Genomic DNA, 20369 nt, shown 5'->3' on the forward strand with positions numbered 1-20369 from the left:
TCATTTAAAAAAAAATTTATAGATATATTATTTATTTCTTTAATTTTATACATATGTGTTTTATTGCTATTTTATAAATTGCAAAATCACTTCAATATTTACTTGATATAAAGTTTAATTAGTAAACAATTCGTTTAAATGAAAATTGAAAAATATTTTATTTCAATTGATCATTTAAGTTTATTAAAAAAAAAAAAAGGAAAAAAATATTTTTATTCATTTTTATATGTTTCTCAGTTGATTTATTATTGAATAATTAAAACAATAATTAAATAGAATTTCTCTCTTTTATTGCATTTAAATTGTATTGTTAATTTTATTTTTTAATAATACACAAAATATCAACACTGCAATATTATATTTTTTACCATTTAATTTCGATTTTATAAAATATCCTTTTTATTTTAATTAATGAAACAAAAGTTGTAGAATTTTTTTTTATAGTTTTAATTTGATCATGACTCTTGTTCAATAGTCTATCCAATTTTAACTTCTAGTTCAACAAGTTTTCTTTTTTTTTTTTGCCTCCGGAACCATCATTCGACTAATAAAGCTTCTAGTTAGAAATTTTATTTAATTAAACAGAATTCCAATAATTATTATTGGAAATAATTTTAAAAACATAATTTAATTATTTTATAATTTTCATAAAAAGTTATTTTTAATTATTATTATTTTATTAAATTTAGAAAATATAATATGTAAATTACAAATAATAAAATATTTGAAAAATTTCGAAGAAAAATAAAATTCACCCTCAATAACAGGAATCGAACCCAGTAGATAGTGAATACATACATGTCAATCAATTTACCACTGAGCTAAAATTTACCTGGAAAATTTTGTTTCTATAATTCTAAGTTGAAAATAATTACAAACTAATTTCTAAATTCTTTAATGAAGAATGTTAAATTAAAATTAATTAAAAATAAATTAATTGATTAAATTTAAACTCTCAAGAAATACAATTTATAATTTAAAAAAAAAAAAAATTTATTTTAGGTAGATCTCGGGTACTGCGATAATTTTTTCCTTTGGTCGGTAACTTATCCCACTTGGAAAGATTCCCCCGGAAAGTGTCCCCTGGAGATTCTATCAAAATTCCGCCGGAACTTCCAACGTATTTCCGTCGGAATTCCATCCGAGTTCCAAAGAATTTCCGATGGGATTCCGATGGAATTCTGACGAAATTCCGATGGAATTAGGATTCTAAAATTTTTGAAAAAAATTCAGAATTCCGTCGGAACTCCGTCGGAATCCCATAGGAAATTCTTTGGAACCACAGAAAATTAAAAGGTATTAAAATAAGCTGCAACGGTTATTATTTTAATCCAATTTTGCTTATTTTAATACCAAAATGGATTAAAATAAGCAAAATTGGATTAAAATAATAAGCGTTGCAGCTTATTTTAATACCTTTTAATTTTCTGTGACTCCGATGGAATTCCGACGGAATTACGTTGGAAGTTCCGGCGGAATTCTGATAGAACCTCCAGGGGGCACTTTCCGGGGAATCTTTCCAAGTGGGATTTATCGACCTACGATAAATTTTGCTATTTACCCGACAATTTACAAACTAACATTACAGTTTACCATTTTTTTTTAATAACAATAAATAATAATTTAAAAACAAGACGAAAATTGTCCTTTTTAGTTAAAATATTATAATTTTAAGAGTAAAAAGTTTTTTTAAATTTAGAATAAAAATGAATGAGCCCAAAAAAAAAGTAAAAAGTGTGTATATTTTTTTCATTCTGAAACAGATGTTTGCTTAAAAAATATTTTTAATTAAAGAATCAAACTAATTTAAAAGTATCAAATTAATACTGAAAATATCAAATTGATTCAAATTTTTATATCCAATTTGATATTTTTTGGTAACAATCTGTTATTATTTTAGTGTAACAATATAAAATCATAAAACATTATAAGGTTAAATTTAAAAAAAAAAAATAAAATAAAAGTGGTTTATTATCTGTCACTTTTATTATCTATTTATGATGAATAGCAATATATAGAATAATGATGAGAATACAGAAGACGATTCGAGAAGTTCGTCTCCTTTTCCATCTTAAAAGTCCTTTAGAAGTTTCAGGCTTCGTCGGAGGTTAAGTCGAGCGAGTGAATATTAACGGGAACGGGACGACAACCCCGCCTCTAATTACGAAAGGAGGAAACGCGAATGGGTGGCTTCGCCATTGTGGGGTAAGAAGAGAAGGGGGGAAGCGGGTGAAAATTGAGAGAGAGAGAGAAGGAGTTGAGAGCATATAGTACGGGATAGAGTTGGCGTGGTGGTTGTTTGAAAGGACCCTTATATACGTCTCGAGTCGCCAGAGTAATCGATGGAGCTCAATTGCTTATATATAAAAATACTTGGCCAATATTATTTTTTTTCAAAATAATTTTTCACTCGAGCATGAAAAAGAATGTTCATAAGACCGAGAGAGAAAATATACACACAAACAATATATAGAGATCAATCGTAAAAGAAAACAAATTAAAAATTGATGTTTTAAATTTCAACTCCGACTTTGATGCACTAGAAAAATATAATACTATCAATTGGTAATATGCATATTTGGAAAAAAAATTTTTTGACCAAAAAAAATGAAACTCAAAAATAAATTTGACTTTTTCGGGGTGAAAGGTACGATTTTTTTTTCTTTTTCTTTTTTATAACGAAAGCTGAGGTTTTTCCCACACAGAAAAAACTTGGACTCATTTTTGTTGCAACTCATTTTTTTTGGGTATCGAAATGAATATGGGACAAACTTCATGTTATTCAAAATGATATTGGCTGGAATTTCAGATTTCTAAGTTGGCATCATAAGCAGAGTAATTTTGTATTTCAATTATTGATTCTAATATTTTAACAACACCAGAAAGATTATTTTGACCAGTACGAATATTTAGAAGTTTTTAAATAAAAATTATTTATTATTATTTACGTAGATAATAATTAATTTCATAAGTTTTTAAATTTACCGCTATTATTTAAGTTGGCAGTACCGTTCCTGTTGTCAAAACACATGTTTTCATTTTTCTAACCTAAAAACATATTTCCTTTATTATTTTATTACGCGATTACAAGCAATTTTTAATCAAATATATTAAGTCTAGCGTGTTATTTACTTCTTTGTAATTATTATATTTCATGTTTTTGTGCAAAATTATTCGTTATTTCACAATATTTTTCCATTTTTCTTTTTCTCAAAATGAAACTTGCCTGTTTCATTTTGATACTTTTATCTTAGAACTCGAAATGAGACAACCAGTTTCATTTTTGTTGCGAATCAAATTGAGTATAGAATCTATACTCAATTTGAATTCAGGTTTTTTCTGTGCATTAGAATACATTACCGTCGGAAATTGTCGGTACGATTAACGTGCGAGGAGTGGAAATTCGGTGCGAACTTTAAAGCAAGATATTTTAAGTTAGAAAAAAGTTAGAGGTTTCTAACTTAGATGGTTGGAAAGCTGATAAAATTCGGCTTCTGAATGTATATCAAGAACATTTTTTTCTTTTTTTTTTTGCATTTATAACACCGAAAAGATTTCAAGAAAAAATTATTCAATTTTGCTTCCTCGTGGAGGAAGATTTGTAGTCCTTTCGTTTATAAAACTTTTCAAAGTGTATTTTGAAAAATACACCAAAAAAAAATGTTATCGTCTTTTTTTCAAAAATTTTTAAATAGAAAAATTTAAGGTTATATATAATAAAATCGAATATATATATATATAAAGTATACATTTGAGGTAAATTTAAAAAATTAATAAAAGTTAAAAAATCAAAATCACATTTTGGCAATAAAATTTTGCTTTCTCCACGAGGAAGCAAATTTTTTTGCTGATCGTAAAGAGGAAGCTTTAATTTGCATTTTTGAAACTTAAAAAATGTCTTTTGGTTCCTGAAATATGTTGAGAAAGGTCGGAGCATGTTTTTCTACAACTCAGCCGTCGATCAACACTTTTTTTTGCCGCCTCGCGGTAAAAAAAAAAGAAAAACATGCTCGAACATATTTGAACATATTTTGGGAACTACAAAACATTTTTTAAGTTTTCAAAAATGCAAATTAAAGCTGAGGTCTTAAAGATTATGTTGTAAAATTGTCAAATTTTTCCATACATTATTCTAGATTATGCCGGAAGTCAAAAACATTAGTACGACAGTACGAAAATTCCATAATTTTTTCTTGAAATCTTTTCGATGTTATAAATACAAAAAAAAAAATAAAAAAATTTTCTTGATATACATTCAGAAGCAGAATTTTATCAACTTTCCAACCATTTAAGTTAGAAACTTCTAACTTTTTTCTAACTTAAAATACCTTGCTTTAAAGTCCGCACCGAATTCTTTGTTGAAAACCATAAGAAACTTATACACAGCCGTCAATGGCGCGAGTTCATTCTGCTAGAATGCAACATAACCTAATCCAATAGAATACTAATCTTTGTACATAGTGTTATAATAATAATATAAACAAAATTTAAGATTTAACAATTATCGCAGGAAATTTATGTTGTAATTTATGAAATTTATGGAATTTTATGTAATAATTTAAGAAAATTTAATGGAAATATATGTTGTAATGTTGTAAATTATTTTTAAATATTTTATCGTAATTTTTAAACATCATCATTCCCGCAATACTAGCTAGTGGCTGGAATACAAAATTGTGATTAATCTGCGCTACGCCATTACAGTGTCACGGAAAGCTAGGATAGTGCTATCCTAGCGCCACGATATTTTTCTACACGGACTAGTAAAATTTATACAATAATATTTAACAATTTTGTATAAAAATAAAAATAACACAGCCCCACAAAAAAAAGTGTCGTGCGCGGCAGACCAGACTAGTCATTTCCCATGTATTTTGACGCGCTGAACACGAATCCGAAGTCCGTTTTGCTCCATCACGTCAGGATTTTTTTCTAACCTCCAAAAACCTGTCGGATTTTGAGAGGTAGGCTTTTTTTTAAAAAAATTGATGGATTTACTTCAAAATTGGTATCTAGGGGTATTTTGGGTCGCTGATGACGAATTTGAAGTTAGATTTTCAAAATTCAAAATGGCGGCTCCAATATGGCGGACGAATTTTGTAAAAATTGATGGATTTACTTCAAACTTGGTATCTAGGGGTTTTTTGGGTCGCTGATTACGAATCTAAAGTTAGATTTTCAAAATTTAAAATGGCGGCTCCAATATGGCGGACGATATCGACCCTTCAAAGGTGATAATTCCGCCCTTACACACGAAACTAGGAGCAATTAAACAGTTTGTCAAAGCCTTAGATAAGAAAGGAAACTGTTTCAAATACCTGGAACAAAAGTTTCCAGAAATCTCTGATGCGAAACTAAAAGAAGGGGTTTTCGACGGACCACGTATTCGCAAATTGTTAAAAGAGGGGCAATTTATCACCAAGATGAATAAAAAGGAGAAAGCCGCATGGCTTAGTTTCAAAGCAGTTGTCGAAAATTTTCTGGGTAATCACAAGAGTGAAAATTGGGAGCAAATAGTTAGTGATATGATTAAAAACTTTGGTAAGTTAGGATGCTTAATGAGCATAAAGTTGCATTACTTAGACTCGCATCGGGATCAATTCCCTGAAAATTTGGGAGATTACTGTGAAGAACAAGGAGAACGATTCCATCAAGATCTGAAAGAATTTGAGCGTCGTTATCAAGGAAGATGGGATGTAAATATGATGGCCGACTACTGTTGGATGCTGAAAAGGGATATTGTACCTGGAGGCACCAATTTGAAAAGAAAACAATTACACAGATCCTTTGAGGACAAAAGAGTGCGCTACCATAAAAAGACGTGAATACCTTACTTATGTATATAAGAATTTCCATTTCTAGTTTTGAAAATCTAACTTCAGATTCGTAATCAGCGACCCAAAAAACCCCTAGATACCAAGTTTGAAGTAAATCCATCAATTTTTACAAAATTCGTCCGCCATATTGGAGCCGCCATTTTTAATTTTGAAAATCTAACTTCAAATTCGTCATCAGCGACCCAAAATACCCCTAGATACCAATTTTGAAGTAAATCCATCAATTTTTTTTAAAAAAAAGCCTACCTCTCAAAATCCGACAAATTTTTGGAGGTTAGAAAAAAATCCTGACGTGATGGAGCAAAACGGACTTCGGATTCGTGTTCAGCGCGTCAAAATACATGGGAAATGACTAGTCTGGTCTGCCGCGCACGACACTTTTTTTTTGTGGGGCTGTGTAATCAATTTGAATTATTATTATTTTTTGTTAAGAGTAAAAATAAAATATTTCATGCGGTACAAAGTGATTAATCAGAAATTCGATTTTGCAATAATAAATCTGACGATATTATTGATAGTAAATATGATAAAACACAGTAAGTGGAAAGCATAAAATTTTTTATAATTCACATATAGTAGGTATGAATATTTGTTCGTAAAAATGTCATATAACAAAAAATACAAATTCGTTATCACTATACTGTATCAATGAAACCATAATAATAATTATAATAATAATAATTTTTTGCTCATGGTTATAAGATTTCATATCGTTTGTTACATTTTTTTTTTTTTTGATTAAAAAAAATATTATACGCGTAAAAAAGTTGAATATTAAAAGTTTAATACCGAAAAGCGTATGATGGATAACGATATCAATATGCTGGGATCTTTTTTTTTTTTTCAATTGCGAGGTGTTGAGTTACGGAAAAGTTAGTTTTTCAATTGTACAAAGTTAGTACAGTTTGAAACTGGAAACTGCTAATTTTATAATCGAATCGATTTTCCATTATTGTAAGTCTACATAAGAGGAGATAATAAAGAATCTACAGATTAAGTTAATAAATATTTTATGTTTGTAAATTTTAAAGTATATTACAAATTAAGTTGGCTAAAAAAAAGGTGTATTGTTTTAAAATTTATTTTTCAATCTTCTTTTTATATACTTATTATTGTATATTTATAATAATCATATAATTTCATGTAATTTGACTGATGTCTATGGAATATTATTTTACCACAGGATGATAAAAATTAAAATTTACCAGGAGCGTAGCCAGAAAAAAATTTCGGGGAGGGTTTTGTAAGAGAAAATTTTATTTTTTGCGCTTGGAAAAAATGGAGGGAGTTAAGAAAATTTATGATTTCGGGGGGGGGAGGGGGGTTGAATCCCCAAAATCCCCCCTGGATACGCGCCTGAAATTTACAAAAATAGTTTATAATACAGGATTTTTGAATTATTTTCTCTTTAATCGAATTTTACTATACTTAAAAATTAATTTCAATAAAATTTTAATATCCCCTCTGACTAAACTGTATTTTTACACTACTGATAGAGAAATGAAACGTATTTAAATAAATTTGTCTGACTAAAACAATCGTTTACTACTGAAATCATGGTAAGCAATATTTTCATTTCCCCTTTGTCTGACATGTAACTGATTTTTACTACTGAGAGTGATATTTCAAGTTTTGTCTGACTAAAACTGACTTGTACTACTAATAACATTTCATTGTAATACTCTCAAAATGTCTGTCTGACTAAACTCGATTTTTATCACTGACAGTGACATACATTCTACAGTTTTGTCTGACGAAAATTGACTTATACTACTGATTACATAATTAAAAGTATTTTAAACTTTCTGTCTGACATAAACTGTCTTTCTCAACAGATATAATTACAAAAATTATTATGGACCCTATTAAATTATGTAATTAGTCTAAAATGTGTTCATTTGAAATTTGTTTATAATATCATTCCTAACCTAAATAAATTTCAGTAATTGTAATAAAATTCCCATAATAATAATAATAATAATAATAATAATAATAATAATAATTTTTCATCAACTGTTTTAAAATTATTTACAGAATATGTAGTTAAAAATTTTCATACAGTTTAATTCGATGAAAAAAAAATTTTACTCTATTTTATAAACAAAAAACAAATTTTCTACCATAATTGACCCAATCGCGGCGCCATTATGGTACAAATTTTGAGTTTACATAAATCAGATGAAAAAAATTTTTTCTTATAATAAAACTTAGAGAAAATATCCAGAAAGATGCAATTTTTGTACCACGGTGCCCCGGTTGACGGTAGGAAAATTTTTAAATGTCATATGTCAAATATACACGGAAAAAAAGAAAAAGTAATTTTTACTACTTTCAGAGTAAAACTGGACCAACTCGAAGTTTCTGCGCATCTCTGGCAACTTTTACTCGAAAAATAGTAAAATTGACTATTTCTGTAGTAAATTTTACTATTTCCGTAGTAAGTTTTACTATTTCTAGAGTAAATTTGACTATTTTTGGAGTAAAAATTGCCAGAGATGCGCAGAAACTTCGAGTTGGTCCAGTTTTACTCTAAAAGCATTAAAAGTTACTTTATAAAAGAAATCTTTTTTCTCCGTGTATGTATACCTGGTAATAAAAATTACAATCTGTGAATGAAAACGTGGATCTCGTATAATTATAATTGATTATCAAATGGGCTGGGATTAATTATGGATCGAAGAGAGAGGGTGAGAGAGAGAGAGAAAATTTGAAAGGTTCTTATCATGACTAAAGTATTTCCTTATCGTGAAGGACTAATTAGGTCTTGCCAGACGAGAATCATTATGGAAAGTGCTCGGGGTGGAACAGGAAGGGGAGAAATGAAGGAGGGGAGAGGGTTGGTTTTAGTTGTCGTGCCTTCGTAACGAGATAGATAGTTAAGTAGTTGCAGGTAAGTAGATAAGTACCATCCCACTTTGTGGTTGTTCGACTTACTGAAAGATCGTCGTTTTGAAACTTAACCAACGAATAGCAATTTCGAATATTCATATACATATATATATATATGTAAGCTATACAAAACTTTATTTGCTATATTTTATATGTACATTGTGTATATGGGCAAATCCACGAAACTTTAAACTTTTGTGATTCTCGAATCAAACACTTAAAAATCTGAATTATTTTTAATTAAAACTTTGGGTATCATTTTTTTTGCTAATAAATTATATACAAAGGAACATTTATGTACAATATTAGAACAAAATATTTATTTGACAATTAGTTTTATAAGTTAAAAAGTGAAAAAATGCTTAAATTTCATTTGAATTTCTTAAAAAAGTTTATATTCTTAACGTTTTTATTTTTGCGGGGCATGTAAAATATCACTTCAGCTATACTATGGAAATATCTAATAGACATATTTTGTCAAAAAAATTTTCACTATCCCATTAGTGTGCCACCACTAAAACTAAAAATACAAAAGTTTGATTGAGTGATAGCACTTTTAAAAAAAAATTCAATTGAACGTCTTCTTATGAAAATATCTATTACGGCGTTGGATAAAAATAAAAGTTCAATGCATTTCTTAAAAGGTGATGAAAAAACAAAAATTTTAAGACCTTCTTCAATAATGTCCCTGTAATTGTATTCCTGTGGCAACAATTTAAAGATGATAATAAAAATCGTGATTTCATTTAAATTTATACATTTTTGAAAGGCACAACTGCATTTTTGCTTTAAACAGGTCAATCTATGGTGTGATCGAAACATTTTCATACATATATTTGAACACAAAAAAGCCGCTTAAGGATTTTGAGTGAAATAAATTTTATTAAGTTAAGAATATGCTGAAAAAACTTTTTTTGGAGTCTTTACCCTCTCTTTTCTCAAAATCCTGACGTACTAAGCAAATTTAGGTGCCAGAATCGTGTTCAGAGGACGAAAATACTTTGGAAACTACTCCGATATCAAAAATAAAAAAAAGTTGAATTTTTCAATTTTATATGTAATTTATTAACATTAAAGAGTTTAAAGAGTTAAATATTGACGGCGTGAGCTAAAAATGAATCACGCATATAAATTTGTAGTGCTAAAATGTACTTAAACGTGTATACAAAGTGACATCAATGTGCCTGCAAATTAAAAAAAGAAATTTTTTTTTCTTGAAAGTTAAAAGTTTCGTGGATTTGTCCATATATCATTACTATATTATAAAAAGATATCGCCGCCGCCGCTGATTCAAGAATTCTTGACCTAGGAGGGGGGAGTCCCCCCTCCTAAATTTTGAGGTTATGTTCGTTTCAAGGCTCTGAATATAGCCGCAAGTCCCCCTCCCTCCTCTCATTTCCCCTCCCCCGACAGAAATGACCTAAATTGTGAGGTTATGTTCGTTTCAAGGCTCTGAATATAGCCGCAAGTCCCCCTCTCTTCTCTCATTCCCCCCTCCGTCAAAAATGACCTAAATTTTGAGGTTATGTTCGTTTCAAGACTCTGAATATAGCCGCAAGTCCCCTCCCCTCCCCCGCCAGAAATGACCTAAATTTTGAGGTTATGTTCGTTTCAAGACTCTGAATATAGCCGCAAGTCCCCCCTCCCTCCTCTCATTTCCCCTCCTCCGCCAAAAATTGACCTAAATTTTGAGGTTATGTTTGTTTTAAGACCCTAATAAAGCAGTAAGTCCTTCCCCCTTCCCTCATCTCTCTCTGTATTTCCTGCCAAAAATGACATAAATTTTAAGGTTATGTAAATTTCAAGACTTTCAATATAGCCGCAAGTGAAGGTGGAGTTTCCGCCAAAAATGACTTGAATTTAAAGGTTATGTTCGTTTCAAGACTTTTTAATAATTTATTGGTTGTTAGGCAATTTCATTAAAATTATTTTTAAAAATAATTTCTTAATGTCGATTTTAATTTATTTAATTATTTATTATTAATTTAATTAATTTATTAATTAAAATTTAATAATTTTAATTTTAATAATATTTATTCAGATTTCAATGAATTTGTAATAATAATTCTTTAAAATAGGTGGTTCATTTGGAAAAATAAGATCAATGGAAAAAAAAAATGATTAAAATACTAGTATATATACATATACATTCTTCATCAAAACGTGCTCGGTCAAAAATTATATAAAAATTATTGGATTATATTTTAAAAATTTGGTATAAATTGTTGCTGAAAAAAAGATTTTGTCTTTGCAACAAAATCGTTTGGTTACAGAATTTTTGTTCTAACTAAACTTTAGTTGTCGTAACCAAACTTTAGTTGTCGTACTAAATTAATTAATTTTTGAATTTCAAAATCTGGGTTTAATTTTTTTTTTTAAAGATGAATTCTATATTATTAACATAAAGACAGTTGAGATTTACTGTCAAGATTTTTTTTTATTTATATAAATGTATAAGATAAGAAAGGAAAAAGCCTAATACACAATTCTTTCGGGAATCCTGGGATCTATATTTCTATTTTCTCTATTTCCCTCGTGTCATTGTACCTAGCTCCGTTCATATATATATATATATATATATATATATATATATATTTGTACACATTCCATTCCAGTTCATGTCCCATATATCTCTTTCGGCCTCCCCAGTTTGGAATTTTACCCAAGGGTATGAAGCATATATTTAAACCTATGTATATATGTATGCATGTATATATATATATATATATATATATATATATATATATATATATTTCGAAAAAGCGAAATTATATGCAACTATTTATATACTAACGGTTTAGGAGAATAATCAAAGCCGAATTATCCAGAAACAAATAATAAAAGTCAAGATAAAATTAAAATATTTGAAAATTTCCACTTTATTGCATATTTATTTTTTTGTCATAAAATTCCTTTTTTTTATTTGTTTTATTACAAAAGGTAGAAAAATAATTGAGAAAGTATTTAAATATTATTGTTTTTTTAAATGTTTTTTTTTAATCTATTTTATGTGTTTAAACCTTTTTGTCTGACTGAAACTATCTTTTTCACTCACAATTTCATTTAAAAATTTATTTACACTTTCAAGTTTTAGTAAAATTATTTTTTAAAACTTATTATCTCAATTTCACTGTCACTTACACTCTTATTTTGGCTAAAATTATTATTTGAACATTTGGAATTAGACTTTCACTTACACTTTCACTTATACGAAATTGTTAAATTTTTAAAGCAATAAAAAAAGTGCAGAGGAATTAACGAAATAACTTAAAGTTAAAAGTTAGTTAAGTTACGTTACAAGTTACTTCACAGAAAAAACTTAGTCTCATTTTGATATGCAGCAAAAATAAGTCAATGCTAAACGACATAGACAGTGGCGCCACTAACCTGACTCATTTTTGCTGCATATCAAAATGAGTAGCATACGCTATCATTTTGAGTTCAGGTTTTTTCTGTGACTTTAAAAAAAATTAACTAAGTTACGTTATGAGTTACAAGTAACGTAACTTTTTCAGTAACTTAGTTACTAGTAATTAGTTACTACCCAATACTATCACAGAAAAAACTTGGACTCATTTTTGTTGCAACTCATTTTCTTTTGGGTATCGAAATGAATATGGGACAAACTTCATGTTATTCAAAATGATATTGGCTGGAATTTCAGATTTCTAAGTTGGCATCATAAGCAGAGTAATTTTGTATTTCAATTATTGATTCTAATATTTCAACAACACCAGAAAGATTATTTTGACCAGTACGAATATTTAGAAGTTTTTAAATAAAAATTATTTATTATTATTTACGTAGATAATAATTAATTTCATAAGTTTTTAAATTTACCGCTATTAATTAAGTTGGCAGTACCGTTGCTGTTGTCAAAACACATGTTTTCATTTTTCTAACCTAAAAACATATTTCCTTTATTATTTTATTACGCGATTACAAGCAATTTTTAATCAAATATATTAAGTCTAGCGTGTTATTTACTTCTTTGTAATTATTATATTTCATGTTTTTGTGCAAAATTATTCGTTATTTCACAATATTTTTCCATTTTTCTTTTTCTCAAAATGAAACTTGCCTGTTTCATTTTGATACTTTTACCTTAGAACTCGAAATGAAACAACCAGTTTCATTTTTGTTGCGAATCAAATTGAGTATAGAATCTATACTCAATTTGAATTCAGGTTTTTTCTGTGATGGTGTGAATGTAAAAAAAATAATTTTAGTGAAAGTGTAAGTGAGATTTTATAACAGATTTTTGACTGAAAATGTAATTGAGAGTTAAAAAATTTTCTTAGGAAAAATTTAAGTGAAAGTGTAAGCGTAAGTGAAAATGCGAGTATAATTAAATACTTTTACGAACTTAATCAAAAATAAAATAACTAAAAAATTCAATAATTTTTAATTAATTTCCAATAAAATTTCTCTGACCGAAATTATCAAAATGAAAGGGCATTCAAAATCAGTGGAAAATTTCGATTTAAAGAGCTCATTAAAAGTAACGTCAGTCAGTCTCTCTCTCTTTCTCTCTCTACAAGAGAAAGCATTCTTTTGGTACAATGGAATTATATAAACATTTAGCAAAAAAGAGAATAGTACATAATTTACTTTGAAATCAGATAGCATTATAGAGCTTATTATATACGTGTATATCTAAAGAGTACATTATCAAAAGATTCAAACGCGCAGTATTTCTTCTTTGAAGTTATATATATATAAATATAGAAATATAGAAATTCAAGAAATCTCGTTAACATAAATTCAGTCAAGTTTTAACTGTTGTCTCATACAATTCAAAAGATGTCGCATAACGAGATTCATTTACAACAAAGTCCACGCGATTTTTATTTCAATCTTGTTCTGTCTTATTATCTGTGTATTGTGCATTTTTTTTGTTTTCATTCTTTTTTTTTTTTTTTTTAAAGAATATGCACACTGTAAGTTGAGGGAAGAATAGATTTGAATAAGTTTCACTTCCTGTATAGTTTCCGTTGACACTTTTCATGAGTAAGCTTGAAGAAGTGTAAAAAGAGCGAGAGAGAGAGAGAATCTGGGCTCGAGGCTCTTTCCATCGACTTTACCCAACTACTAACGAGAGAAGAAACTTGGTTTCTTCGCTTTTCTCGGGTGGTCCCTCAAACCCCCGTTTGGACTTCACCGTCTTCACTATAGTGACGTCGTGTCGACTACGTTCAGACTTTTTTAACGAAGAGAATGGAAGTCGACAGAACTTCGGTCAAACTCCGCCTTGGCTTGACGAGCGAGTCAATTTTTCATTTCTTTCCTCGTTGACTTTTGTCGCGAATAATAACTGTGCGCCAGATATTTATATATCACACTTTTTCTTATATAACTATTTGAAATCAACTAAAAATTTTAATTTCTTTAATTTCTTAATATTATACTATTTAAAAAATAATCATTTTTAAAGGGTTAATTTTGGATCGGCCATTTTGAATTTTGAAATACTAATATCATATTCGTAATCAGTGACCCTGAAAACCCCCAAGTAACAAATTTGATGAAAATTTGACCAATTCAATAAAATGTTGGTCGCCATTATGGATCCGCCATTTTAAATTTTGAAATCAGCGACCCCAAAAACTCCCGAGTAATTAATTTCAGTCAAATTCATTGATTTTTAAAAATATATATTTATTTATTTGTTTATAACAAATACACGCTTTTTAATGAAAAAGGCTTCACCTTGACGCTTTACCATAACGCAAAACTAATTGTGGTTTTTATAAACAGTATATCAAAGATTTTCAAAACTATTTTGTATTCACGCGAGGAAAAAAAAGCTTTACCTGAAACAGCGATAAGTGTCACTGGAACAGCAATATGTTTCACTAAAACAGCGAAAGTTTTCGCTATTCTAGAGAAACATATCGCTGTAAAGATTTTTTTCCGTTTTTTTAAAAACGCATTTCAGGAATGTTTTTAATTCGGCTTCCTGCAATAGATTATGAAAAAAAAAATTTGAAAACTCAGTTTTAGATGGCCCAGTTGGGAAATTTTTACCCTGGACCAAGATTGGCAAATGTACTCCTAATATTACATCAATATTCAGCCAATCGTGCTTTTCCCACTGGGTACGTATTTTTGCTTCACTAACACAAAAACAATGCCAGAACTGATCCAACAACCTCTGATTTTTTTTAAATTGAAAAAAAACCACCCTTAATCGGACAAATTCAAAATTAGGTGATAAAAAAAATTAAATGACAGATTTTTTTTAATAAACATAACCTTACACCTTACCTTATTTTTGCTCCACTAACTCAAAAACAAAACCAGAACTGATCTAGTACCCTCTAATTTTTTTTTAAATCGAAACAATCCACCCTTAATCGGACAAATTCAAACTTAGGAAATAAAAAAATTAAATAACAAATGTTTTTTTAAAAACAAAACCTTACACTTACGTATTTTTGCTACACTGAGGAAACTGTTTAGTATCATCTACTGAAGTTTGGTTCTCCAAACCAAATTTTTTATTTGATATATGTGCAACTAATCCGTTTGGTTCGGGCTACTAAATTTTTTTGTTGAATCATTTTGTTCGGTCTACCAAATTTTTTGTTTTGCACAATTAACTTATTGTTTTTAAGCAAACAAAAAATTTAGTTAAATGAAAAAAATTTTTTTCTTTTCTCAACCAAATTATTTTTTGGCTCACACTTATATTTTTTATTTTTCACTTAATTTTATCACTTTTGTTATCCTCTTTTATTCTTTTCGCTTTATATTACCTACCACCCTATGTCTACTTAAATTAATTTCTATTGCGGAAAAACCTAACACTGCTGGGGATCGAACCCTCAGACTACGCAACGCAAATCAAGAACGCTGACCACTACACTAAGAATCCTAGTGACAATGTGAGTGTAAATTATTTTCATAAAGTATACAGGCTGGAGAAAAACTTCCGTTCTTTTAACAAGCTTTATTCTCTCGACAGCCATGTTATAAAATATGAGAATAAAGAATTTTTTGTTGTAATTCTCGTGATCATAATTGACGTGCTCGAGATTTTATTTGCATATTTTCTTTTCACCAAAACACAGTGACATTTGACAGTTGAAAACATTAGAGATCAAGAGTTCTTACGGTTTTTGTAATTAATACCGACGGTTTGGTTTGGAGAACCAAATTATTCAGTTAACAGACGCAAAAGCTTGAACGAAATTTTTGGTACAGCCAACTAAATTTCTCGATTGATTGCTTCTTTCGTTACTGTTATGTCAACTAAATTTTTGTAATCTTAACTAAAAGTGCTCTACCAAATTATTTTATTAACATTACATTATTATTTTTCTCAGTGTAGAATAACACAAAAAAAAAACTTGAACTGATCCAGCACCCTCAGATTTTTTTTAAATCGGAAAAACCACCCTTAATGGTACAAATTCAAACTTACCCAGCAAACACTGTTACAGATCAGTTATAGAACTATTACAAATTTTTTAAGAACATGTTCTGTAACTGGTTATGAACCTGTGAGTCACTGGTTACGCAAAATGTCGTACTCAGTGGATATGTAAGATTCTGTAACAGATCTAAAACAAGTAATAAGTAAAATGAACTATTTATTTATTAATTCCATTGAAAATAGTTAAGCTATTTATGAACACTTCAAAATTTTTAATCTCAGGTACAAATATATTCCAGAACTGAATTTCATAAAAATTTTAGAACAGTTACATATCATTGTTCCAATATAGTTCTTGATATGCGATGGAACATTAGTTACAAAAAATTTGTGGCTGTAGTGTTTTAGAATTGTTATCTACACAGTAAAAACAAAGTCTTAAACCGTTTACACCTTAAATTAAGCCCATATATTTTGCATAAGTCTGTCCTCTTTTAATTGGTCTGTCTCCGTTTACACCTTAAATTCAGCCTTAAAAATAGGCTGAAATCAAGATTTCTTTTTTAGTGTGTAACACTTTTGCAAAATTGTTCCCATTTTTAGGTATAAATGTCATCCAGAACTAAACTGCAACAAAATTTTAGAACAGCTACATAACATTTTTCAGACACAGTTCTAGAACTATGTTAGAACGTCAGTTACAGATCATTTTTAATAATTGTATTACAGAAATGTTACATTACATTGTTACAGAACTGTGAAGTTAGCATAATATAGAACAGATCGGTAATTCCCTTGTAACAATGTTCTAGAATTCTTGAAATGAGGTTATATAACATATTCATAACCAGCTTGTAACAAATGTTCTATAAAACTATATCCTCACTGTTATATAACATTTATAGAACGTGTTTGCTGAGTAGCTATTTCGTTGGGAGAAAAATCGAAAGCAAATACAAATAAAATTTTCTGTACCTTTGATACGGAAGAAACCATCATGCCATAAAGATTGATACTTTTGTAATACTTCTAATTGTAAGTTTGAGTTTGTCCGATGAAGGGTGGTATTTTCAATTTAAAAAAAAATCCATAGGATGCTGGATCAGTTCTGGCATTGTTTTTATGTTAGTGGAGCAAAAATACGTAGGTGTAAGGTTCTGTTTATTAAAAAAATCCGTTATTAAATTCTTTTATCTCCTAAGTTGGAATTTGACGATTAAGGGTGGTTTTTTCGATTTAAAAAAAAATTAGAGGGCGATGGAGCAATTCTGACTTCATATTCGTTTTCAGCGGGCCAAATACTACACACTCAGAAAAAAGATATGTTTGAACCAAATGTACCATTTTTTTATATTTACCAAATTTTTTGGTTAGTTCAAACAAAATTTGTTTAATTCAAATAAATATTTATTTGATCTAAATAACTGTTTGGTTTATTTTAAAAAAATTTTTTGAACAAAGAAAAAATTTGATTGAGCTAAATAAACGTTTGGTTTATGCAACCAAATGTTTGGTTAACTGTATATCAATGCATTTATTTTGTTGATTTAACCAAAATTTGGTTGCTTCAAACGAATTTTTTTCTGAGTGTAGAAATGGTATTTCTAGTTCCAGAAACAGACAACTTTTTTTTTTGTGTGCCTGTGATAATTATTGAATTTATTGTAAAATATATGTGAAGGCTTCACTATGACGATTCTGTGATTTTCTATATAAAATTAGTGCTTTAAAGGTATAAAAATAAAAAAAAAATCAACTATGAAATTAGTTTCTGACGTAATGAATCTACTTGGGGATGTTAATTATTTCTTCTGCTAAAGTATAACTAAATTTTGTTTTGATTTTTATGGAAATAATTCAGTTTTATTAAAAGGCTTCACCATGACGCACAAAACTGAAGACAAGAATTAACATCGAAAAAATGATAAAGAAAATTTTTTTCAACCTGCACCGTATAGCATTTAATTCTATTAACTTAAACAATAAGAAAATGACAATAGTAAATAAATTAATTACTGTGTTTTAGTAAAAACATCATTTCTAAATAAATGGTACGAGGACAAGTTTCACTATGACAATTTGTCTCTCTAATTTGCTTTAAGAAATAAATTATAATCTTATGAATAAAAGTGTCAATTGGTTGTTTTTAAATAAAAATTTATAAAAAATTATTTTTTAAATAAATAATACAAATTTAAAAAAAAAATTATTTTTAGTGACTCACTTTTTGCTTTTGCATTAGTAAAATTTAACTAAATTAACCAGATCAGATTTTCAAAATTCAAAATGGCGGATCCAATATGGAGGATGACAAAATGAAAAATTGATCGGATTCCCTTGAAACTTGTAACTCGTGGGTTTTTGGGGGCGCTGATTACGAATATGACGTTAGATTTACAAAATTCAAAATGGTGGATCCAATATGGCGGATGACAAAATGAAAAATTGATCGGATTTCCTTGAAACTTGTAACTCGTGGGTTTTTGGGGGCGCTGATTACGAATATGACGTTAGATTTACAAAATTCAAAATGGTGGATCCAATATGGCGGATGACAAAATGAAAAATTGATCGGATTTCCTTGAAACTTGTAACTCGTGGGTTTTTGGGGGCGCTGATTACGAATATGACGTTAGATTTACAAAATTCAAAATGGCGGATCCAATATGGCGGATGACAAAAAGAATTGATCGGATTGGCTTAAAACTTGTTATTCGGGGGTTTTTGAGGTCGCTGATTACGAATATGACGTTGGACTTTCAAAATTCAAAATGGCGGATGACAAAATGGAAAATTGATCGGATTTGCTTGAAACTTGTTACTACGGTGTTTTTTGATGTCGCTGTTTATGAATATGACTTTGGATTTTTATAATTCAAAATGGCGCTTTTGTGTGTGTGTGTGTGTGTGTCTGTGATCAATTTTAACAAAATTGTCCGTTATATTGGATCCGCCATTTTGAATTTTTAAAAATTTTTAAATCTGGCTTCGGATTCGTAATCAGCGACCCTTAAAACCCCCTATAATGCACTTCAAAGATAAATTCCTGTTAAAGAAAAATGTATGCTTCAAAGGGTTAATAGTAAAAAAAATGTTTGCTATTAAATTAGTAAAATTTTATTTAATTCAAAGGGTAAAAAGTGAGTCTTAAATTTAGAGTTTCTTTTTTTCGTTGAAAAAAATCAAAAAGAAAAAAAAGCTACGTTTCCACGTTATTGAAAAAAAAAAATAAATGATAAGAAGCATCAGATATTGTATTATACAGAAAATGAAGAAAAAAAAAAAATTCTAAGATTATTCAATCTGAACTCTCTGGTTGGTACAAGGGAATGAGGGAGTAGTAAAGGAATTGCCCTGTCGTGTGTAAGAGACGTTTCTCTGAATCATCGATCCCCTTTTGGTGCGCAAGGTATTTCACAACAAACAGGCAAAAGCGAAGCATTTTCCATGGGGTTCTCATCGTTCTTCGCATTTTTACCAATACTCGACATTCCAATATATATTGGTAATTTCTCGTGAAAAATGCGACAACTGAAAGCTTGGATTCGTTGTAAGAATTGACAGTGGAAAATGATAAAAAAAAAAAAAAAAAACCAAAGAAGAACGCATGTAAAGCTTCTTTTTATGTTGAGAGAATTTTTTTCCCATTTTTCGTTTTTAAAATAAGGGTCTAGCCAGTGGAATTTTAACAGAACGAAATTTTTCCCAAATTATTTAGAAACAAATGTATTCTATTTATTAGAAAAAAATACATATTTTTCATTTTTTTTTTAGAAATTTCTTAAAAAAATTTTTTTAATTTAAAAAAATTTAAATTTATCAAAATGTATACATTATTTTTTTCAAGATACTGAATGCAAAAAAATATATTTTTTCAAACAGATTAAAAAAATTTCCGTTTAAAATTTTATTTGAAAAATAATGAATATTGAAATTCACTAATTTGTTTTATAGTTATGTATGTATAATTTATAATTAGTTATTTTTAATTTACTATAATTTTATAATTTTTTTATTGTTTTATAATTATGTAAAATGAAATAAAAAATTTTGATATTAATACTAAATTCCATTAATAAATAAATGAAATAAAATAATCAATTATATTAAATTTAAAATTTTTAAATAAATTTCCTCCAAATTTGAATATGAACAAAATGAGGAATTTGGATATCTTTTAATTTGAGAAGAATTTACTCGCCTATATATTTCCTACCAAACACACTTTCTCGTCCAAAAGACATAAATTTAATTTATGATCAAAA

General features: G+C 28.5%; 1 protein-coding gene and 1 long non-coding RNA gene across 2 annotated transcripts in view; both read right to left on the minus strand.

Annotated features, from left to right (window-relative positions):
* Positions 1 to 20369, minus strand: part of LOC127288394 (cell adhesion molecule Dscam2-like) — a 238209-nt gene that overhangs the window by 98135 nt on the left and 119705 nt on the right. The window lies entirely within an intron of this gene.
* The window catches only part of LOC127288380 (uncharacterized), a 108223-nt gene that overhangs the window by 71048 nt on the left and 16806 nt on the right, over positions 1 to 20369 (minus strand). The gene's annotated exons all lie outside the window — the stretch shown is intronic.

Source organism: Leptopilina boulardi, unplaced genomic scaffold (assembly GCF_019393585.1).
Source record: "Leptopilina boulardi isolate dan_hultmark-lab unplaced genomic scaffold, ZJU_Lbou_2.1 LbouV2_384, whole genome shotgun sequence".
In the NCBI taxonomy this organism is placed as follows: Eukaryota; Metazoa; Arthropoda; class Insecta; order Hymenoptera; family Figitidae; genus Leptopilina; species Leptopilina boulardi.